An 8709-nucleotide genomic window follows, 5' to 3' on the forward strand; every position below is an offset into this window, starting at 1 on the left:
CGCTGAAATGTGCAAAAGGTAAGTGGAGCCATCCTGTGTGCACCGTCGTGCAGCAGGAAGAGATAGAGAGCATACCCGCTAGCAGCTACGAGTGCACCATGGTGCATTGTGTTGTGTTCTCCGGGGGTAAAAGACGCTAGCCTCAGGGTGCTCTCTGCTGATGACCGCTGACCTAGATCATCAGCTCTTCTGGTCTGATTTTTGCTTAATTTATACACATTTTCAATTTGAGTACCTCAAACTGGCATATATCAGCAGAATCATTATGTAGGTGACTCCAAGGCTGACATGTTTTCACTCTTCTTCATACAAAATTTCCCAACTCATAATCAGAATGATATGGTGTCAACAGTTGAGAGGAAAGTAATGGCTGGCCTGACAGAATTTTGACTTTATTCATGTTTCTTCATGATCAAAGAAATCTTTCACGTATAGTAAATCTATTACATAAGTTCAATGACTTCACTTACTTCTCTGATGAAAGATGTGTCTTGGTGTTCCCTTGTCAGAACCCACCCTTCAGCCACAATCAAATTTGTACACTTTGGATCCAGAAGCAAGCAGTGTGACTTAGATAAGATACATTGAAGTGATGCTGAAATTACAATTACTGTGAGAAGTAACAAAGTGGCAGCTTATTTTAGAATATAATAGCACTTATAACTTAAATCATGGATTACTTGATAGCATTTCACTTAACACCTTCAAATATAACAATGATGAAATGGTGACTATGAATAGGTGAACTGAAAAACCATACAGTGAGTTCCAGCGAACGTTCCCAGTGTTTCTGTCAGCTGATCAGGGGCAGCTTTCCTCCTCTACTGGTGCTGCAATTGCTAACTCATGGAGCTCTGTCAGATTAAAACTTAGATAGTAGTGGGACCCTCAGATTGGAAAGAGGAGCAGAAGACGTCCAAGGAGCAGGTGGTCGGATGCTTGCCAGAGAGAGACTGGAGTGCAGTGGACAAGGACAGTGAGGGCAGGCATGCAAAAGACTGGAAGAAACAATGACGAACAATATATAAACTGTGTATCACTGTGTGTTGGTATAATTCATGTGTTTAATTTGTGTAGTTTTTTTCTGTGTTTAGTTTGGGTAGTTTGTTTGTGTGTTTGATTTGTATAATTTATGAGTTTAGTTTGTATACTTCTTTGTGTGTGTTTAGTTCGGATAGTTTGTGTGTTTAATTGCTAATTTAAGTGTTTAGTTTGTATTGTTTTTTGTGTGTGTTTGGTTTGGATACGGTACTTAGTTAGGGTATTTAATTGGTAATTTATGTATTTAGTTTATATAGTTTTTTTTGTGTTTAGTTTGGATAGTTAGTTTGTGTGTTTAGTTTGTATACTTCTTTGTGTGAGTTTAGTTCGGATAGTTAGTTTGTGTGTTTAGTTTGTATACTTCTTTGTGTGTGTTTAGTTCGGATAGTTTGTTTGTGTGTTTAGTTTGTATACTTCTTTGTGTGTGTTTAGTCCGGATAGTTTGTTTGTGTGTTTAATTGCTAATTTAAGTGTTTAGTTTGTATTGTTTTTTGTGTGTGTTTGGTTTGGATACGGTTCTTAGTTAGGGTATTTAATTGGTAATTTATGTATTTAGTATATATAGTTTTTTTTTTGTGTTTAGTTTGGATAGTTAGTTTGTGTGTTTAGTTTGTATACTTCTTTGTGTGTGTTTAGTTCGGATAGTTTGTTAGTGTGTTTAATTGCTAATTTAAGTGTTTCGTTTGTATTGTTTTTGTGTGTGTTTGGTTTGGATACGGTATTTAGTTACGGTATTTAATTGGTAATTTATGTATTTAGTTTATATAGTTTTTTTTGTGTTTAGTTTGGATAGTTAGTTTGTGTGTTTAGTTTGTATACTTCTTTGTGTGTGTTTAGTTCGGATAGTTTGTTTGTGTGTTTAATTGCTAATTTAAGTGTTTAGTTTGTATTGTTTTTTGTGTGTGTTTGGTTGGATACGGTATTTAGTTAGGGTATTTAATTGGTAATTTATGTATTTAGTTTATATAGTTTTTTTGTTTAGTTTGGATAGTCAGTTTGTGTGTTTAGTTTGTATACTTCTTTGTGTGTGTTTAGTTCGGATAGTTTGTGTGTTTAATTGCTAATTTAAGTGTTCAGTTTGTATTGTTTTTTGTATGTGTTTAGTTTGGATAGTTTGTGTGTTTAGTTGGTAATCTTAGGTATTTAGTTTGTATAAATTGTGTTTAGTTTGTAAGTGTATAGTGTAAACTCTCTTGGACTACTAATATAAAAAAAGAAAGAATAAAAAACGCACACAAGCACGCACGCACACGCACGCACGCACACACACACACACACACGAACCTATTCCACAAAGGTATGGTATTGAACATTATAAATTACTAATGAAAGATGTTATAAAGTGTTGTTGTTGTTTTCTAATGCCAGGCATTTGACAATAAAGTCATTTGACCTCTTGCACTCCAATATTTTTCGAAGATATTGTCATGGTTAGCCACTGACGCACAGATTTTGAGATGTTCTGAATCCATTTCTTGATTTGAGTTGCACAAAGGACAGTTAGGAGACTGATATATTCCAATTCTATGCAGATGCTTGGCCAAACAATCATAGCCTGTTGCCAATCTAAATGCAGCTACAGACGATTTGCGTGGTAAATCAGGAATCAACTGTGGATTATGATGCAGAGAGTTCCATTTTTTCCCTTGGGATTGTGTTATCAAATTTTGTTTGTTGAAGTCTAAGTATGTAGATTTAATAAATCTCTTCACAGAGTAATACGTAGATTTAGTAACAGGTCTGTAAGTAGCAGTGCTGCCCTTCTTTGCTAAAGCATCCGCATTCTCGTTTCTCAGGATTCCACAATGGGATGGTATCCATTGTAATACAATTCTTTTATTGAGTGTTATTAGTTGAGAGAGCATTTTATTTATTTCTGCTGTTTGAGATGAAGGTGTGTGTTTAGAGACTATTGATAGAATAGCTGCTTTGGAGTCTGACAATATAGCTGCATTTTTAAATTTATTGATGTGGCAGAGAAGATTCCTGAGACTTTCACTTATTGCAGTGATTTCTCCATCAAAACTTGTTGTTCCATATCCAAGAGATCTATAAAGTGAGAAGAGACAGCACGTAACACCTGCACCTGCACCTTGTTCCCTGGAGATCAAGGATCCATCGGTGTATAAATGAAGCCAGTTTTGTGGAGGGTACCTAATATTAATTGTCTCTTAAGACAATTGTTTCAGTATTTCATTGTAATGTATTTTAAGGTAGGTTATACAGCAAAGTTTCATAGATTCTATGAATTTCGTAACCCTGCAATGTTACACGTATTTATTTTAGTTTACTTCTTTAATTATTAAAAGATTTACTTATTATTATCATCATATTCCCAGAATAATGCTCCTTGAAAATTTCCCATATTAGCCAACAGATGCCACTAATAACGATCTTCACCCCCAAATTTAATTGTTACGAAATTACAAACACTGCAAAATTATTGAAATTGTGTCACAGGAAATTGTTTCTTTTGAAGGAAATGGAAGCAAGGAAAGATATTTTATAGCACATATTTGTCAAAATATATCTTAATAGGCTATTATGAAATAAATATATTTGAATAGCATTTGCACATGTATGTATGTCTCCTTTCATTGGTAGAGAATACTAGTAAGTTACAAATACTAGTACTTTCGTGGAACACAATCATGTAACTTCATTGGTAATTTGTAAATATGGAGTGGTAAAGTGCTACTGTAGAAAAGTCTTTTGTGGAACAGAAACTCCAGTATCTTTACTACTTTCTAGAGAATTTCCTTATAATGTACAACACCATACCTTTGTGGAGTAGGCCCCTGGAGAAACTATTACTTCAATAGGAACAAAGAACATAAGAAATTATTCTTAATAATCAGGAATGCTGGCAAAAGCTTAGTCAACATCCAGTGAACACTGTGTAATCAATCAATCTGTTGGAAATATGCACAAGGAAGGAAGAAGAAATTAAAATATTTGAAGGATTCCATAAAACTTGGATATAAGTCAGTACAGAAATGAGTTTGTATTAGTTAATCGTAAGAATGCAACTTATTTGTTCATTGAACTAAATTTTATTTTACATTGTACATTCAATCTTGCACTCATTCAAATGTAACAGTTTACAAAATCATCAGTTCATTAACAAAGCTTTTCAGCACCAGGGAAGCTGTACAGACAGGACTTAAGCTAACTAGACTAACCGTTACTTGAATTCACACTTCAAATTAGGAGTTCTCACCTGTGGAAGCCATGCCATACTGTAAGACAAAGCTGATCTGATCTGACAACTTCTCATGTTGTAACAAGCAATGATTCCAACTTCTCACTTGATTCCTTGTGAAGATGGTAAATACTGTGGCTACCCAACAATGCACTTCGATTACAATGAAAATTAAAAAGAGTTACATACAGAAAATACCCTGAAAAAATCAATGAACAATGTAAATGGTGTATAATCGCAATGCCATGGACAGAATAAGCATAATATTTAAGGTATATGAAACCTAAGGATACTATAAATTAAACTTTTGTGATATGATATAAATAAGTGTTCAATATATACAGTACATTAATCGAATATCTGGGTTCACACATCTTTAAGAAATGCTTTTATTCATTATTAAACACGTGGTAACTATAATGTCAATCCTTAAAATAATACAAGATTATCTTCTGTTTGTATGCCAACTGATTTGTTTATAAAATTGTATTTCTTTAACAGAATGACAGGGTTAAAATGGCTGATGAAAGACTAGTGTGGTTCCTGTAAGAGAAATTTCTGCACAGAATATCAAATATTATAGGTTTACTAATGTGAAGAAACAAGAAAAATCTTAATGTTCTTATAATGGTTTACATTTTTATCAAGACTTCCATTTATACAGAAAGAGTCACGAGGAAAGGCACATGCTGTGAGTGGTGATAATATTGATGGCTCTGAACAAAAAAGTTTGTATGAAAATATGCCCTGTTCTTAATAGTATCCGACATATAGCTGTTTGAAAATCACGGGCGTCAGTCTCGTGTACTTCATCAGCACTCTCCTGGGTGTTGGATCCGTCGCGATGGAGTACTCCATTGGATTACTGTGTGCGGGGTTGGTTTAAGGGTGAAGTATAGAAGTGCAAAATGGAAACAAGGGAGGAACTTCTCGCTTGCATTTTACATTCTTGTGCTCAAGCAAAGGTATGTCCGAATCAGCTCAGATCAACAACACAGCAGCAGTCTACAAGAGCTGCAAAGTGCATTGAAGTTGATAGTCAACTTATTGAACATGTTCTTTAAAGAAAAATACACAATTAAACAGAACATAAGATAACATGTTTTAATTTACTATCACCTGCACTTTTTCCCATTCCTCATTGCTTCCATTAGTTTTCTCCGAAACCGTTAAAAACAGGATATATGTTCATATAAACTTTTTTGTTCAGAATCACCAATATTATCACAGCTTAAACCATGTACCTTTCCTTCTGACTCACCCTGTATATATTAAAAAAAAAAAAGAAATACATATTTTCTAACATGGAAGTTGTGAGAATAGACCTCCGGCCACAAAAAGTTACAGTAATTCCACTGAACATTCCCGGTGTTTCTGTTAGCTGACCAGTGGCAGGAACTCCCCCATTTCTGTCACTGTTTGCATTCACAAACTCACAGAGCTTTACCAGATTAAATCTTACCGATTTATTAATTCATAATTTTCTACTCAAGGGCGGGTCTTTCACTCAAACCCAGCATTCTCCAATCTACCCTCTTTTCCGCCTTCCTCTTAGTCTTCATATATGATCCATATATCTTAATGTTATCTATCATCTGACATCTTCTCGTGCTCGGAACTTTTCTCCCATCCACCATTCCTTGCAGTGGTCCTTCAGTAGGCAAAACTTACTTATCATGTTATATTAATAAATTTAATAAGTTTTCAAAATTGGACAATTGGATGCTGATTCGACTATTCTGACTTGTCTTTCTCTATCTCTATGGCTGTTGAATCCCTCAATGCTTAGCTTATTTCATCACTCCTGACTGGTGTTTATGTTATTCTTGAGGTATCAGCTTTTTCGTGTACTAATCTAGACAGAGGAAATGAGGGAAAGACACCTCGAGATCACCACGTGAAATCTGCATGGTTGGTTAATCCCCTCCCCCTAAATTAGCTGTATGCCAGTCTGTAATCTGTCTTTGACAAGCGACAATAATGTATATAGTGAGTCAGCTAAAAATTAAGTGCAATTTATTATGTTGTGCTGTATTTTTCAATGGATACATATTCAGTGCGTGAACGTGCAGATATTTTGAAAACATACATACAGAAAAATAAATCATGTGTTAGAACACAAGCGAAAGCTTTAGACATAAATTTCCTAGCCATCCAATTCTGTGCCAAAAAACAATACTAAATTTAGTGATTAGGTTTAATCAGGGGCGTACACAAGTGGGAGGAGAGAGGGTTACTGGGTTTGAACCCTGTCTTGAACTAAAAAAAAAAATTACATATAGATCAATATATTTGAATATTTGATTGTTTTCAAGAATTTTTCTGTTATGTAAAGTGCCTTACCTATCATATACAAATAACTGTTGACTGAACACATACATGATTATTGTGTAAATGTAATAATGACAATGACACAAACATTTTTTACTTAAAAAATTAAGCAGAAGTTAAAATTTGTTAAAAACTGGATGGCTGTGAAAAAATTACGTTTCAAAGATTTTATTGGATATTCATGAATATGTTCTATTAGAACTTACAAATGACTTTTAGAGAACCCGGATGTTCATTGCCGCCCTCACATAAGCCCGCCATCGGTCCTTATCCTTAGCAAGATAATCCAGTCCCTAGCATCATATCCCAACTTCATTTCGATATTATCCTCCCATCTACGTCTCGGCCTTTCCAAAGGTCTTTTTTTCCTCAGGTCTCCCAACTAACACTCTATATGGATTTCTAAATTCATCCTTATGTGCTACATGTCCTGTCCATCCCAAATGTCGTGAGTTAATGTTCCTAATTATGTTAGGTGAAGAATACAATGTGTGCAGTTCTGCAATAGAACATAGTATAATATTAATAATTTCAATAATGACCCCTCCCCTCTTGACAAAATTTTGCTTGCGCCACTGGGTTTAATGAAACAGGTTCTGTGAATTATGTGATGTGAATTAAGTATCACAAAAGATGAGAACACTTACAGAAGCTACTGTATGGAGGGTAAGTACTGTATGTTAATTAATATAACATAGTATGTAAGTTTTAATCCAGCGAAGCACCATGAGTTCATGGGTACAAGCAATGGTGGAAGCAAGGGAGGTAACTTGCTGTTGGTTGGCTGACAGAAATGCTGGATACATTTGCTGGGACTCACTGTAGATTATGAAATGCTGTATAATACAGTAATTTATGCAGCAAACTTTTTTTATGTATATGAAAAACAAAAGCATTTCATCCTACACATTTCCCATTTTTAAATCAGCAAACATTTTCGATAAGAACATCCTTCTGTTTCTTTTATCTAAAAGAAGAAGTTATGTTACATAAATTACTATAATTATAAGTCACATCATAGCCTAGCTTTTTTGACTCTAGGTCTGATCTCATATGTTTTTTAGAAATACAATTTTTTATGGAAGTCATAATAAACGTGCAGACAATTACAGAACATTAAGCATGTCCTTGTTCTTAACATTAACAAGTCTGAATTTTGGCATATTCTCTATATAAAATTTCTCTTAATGAAATCATGCACATGACTATGGAGAACCATTTTACCCTATTATCCTGTTCGAAAAATACAGGACAATTACAAATGATTCATCAGGTTTAAATTCAAATATCTGCGAAAACTATGGATGCAATACGTTTATGCTAATCATGAATCGAAAAAAAACTCTGAAAGTTTACTTTTCCATTGTTGTAACTCTGGCACGTGTAGACAGATGGAGCACATGCATAGTTGTCAAAACAAGCGTTTGCAGTTTTGGAATATGAGAAGTCATTTTCCTTTGTTACCATACAGCGTGCATTCCGGAGACAATATCCTGGAACTTCACCGCCAGGTCACCAAAGCATTCTACAATAGCATTGTCAATTTAAGGCAAATGGTACCGTACGTAAAAGTAAAAGCAGTGGACACCCAAGCATTTCTAATGAAACAGTGGAGCGAGTGAGGGCGAGTTTCATTCGCAGCCCTCAGACATCAACATACCGCACCAGTCAGGAACTTGATATTCTGTAATCAACTGTATGGAAAATTTTATGATTGCGAATGAAACAGTACCACATAGTTACTGCAAAAGTTAAAACTGGAAGATCTCATCAAACAATATGAATTTTGTAATTTCATGCAGGTAGCTATGGAGAAGAATGATGGTTTTGAGAACCTTCTAGTGTTTAGTTTTTTTTTTTAATTGGGTTATTTTACGACGCTGTATCAACATCTAGGTTATTTAGCGTCTGAATGAAATGAAGGTGATAATGCCGGTGAAATGAGTGCGGGGTCCAGCACCGAAAGTTACCCAGCATTTGCTCGTATTGGGTTGAGAGAAAACCCCGGAAAAAACCTCAATCAGGTAACTTGTCCCGACCGGGATTCGAACCCGGGCCACCTGGTCTAGTGTTTAGTGATAAGGCCACATTTCACTTGAGTGGCAAAGTTAATCGCCATAATGTGCACATCTAGG

At 35.0% G+C, this 8709-nt stretch overlaps 1 protein-coding gene across 1 annotated transcript in view; it reads right to left on the reverse strand.

Annotated features, from left to right (window-relative positions):
* LOC138711108 (zinc finger protein 25-like) overlaps window positions 1–491 on the reverse strand; it is a 31523-nt gene extending 31032 nt beyond the window's left edge. The window contains exon 1 of the mRNA XM_069842434.1: window positions 471–491. The gene's annotated coding sequence lies outside the window, so the exon portion shown is untranslated. The remainder of the gene's footprint in view (window positions 1–470) is intronic.
* Window positions 492–8709: the final 8218 nt, after the last annotated feature.

The sequence above is a fragment of the Periplaneta americana genome, chromosome 12, assembly GCF_040183065.1.
Source record: "Periplaneta americana isolate PAMFEO1 chromosome 12, P.americana_PAMFEO1_priV1, whole genome shotgun sequence".
NCBI classification, from domain to species: Eukaryota; Metazoa; Arthropoda; class Insecta; order Blattodea; family Blattidae; genus Periplaneta; species Periplaneta americana.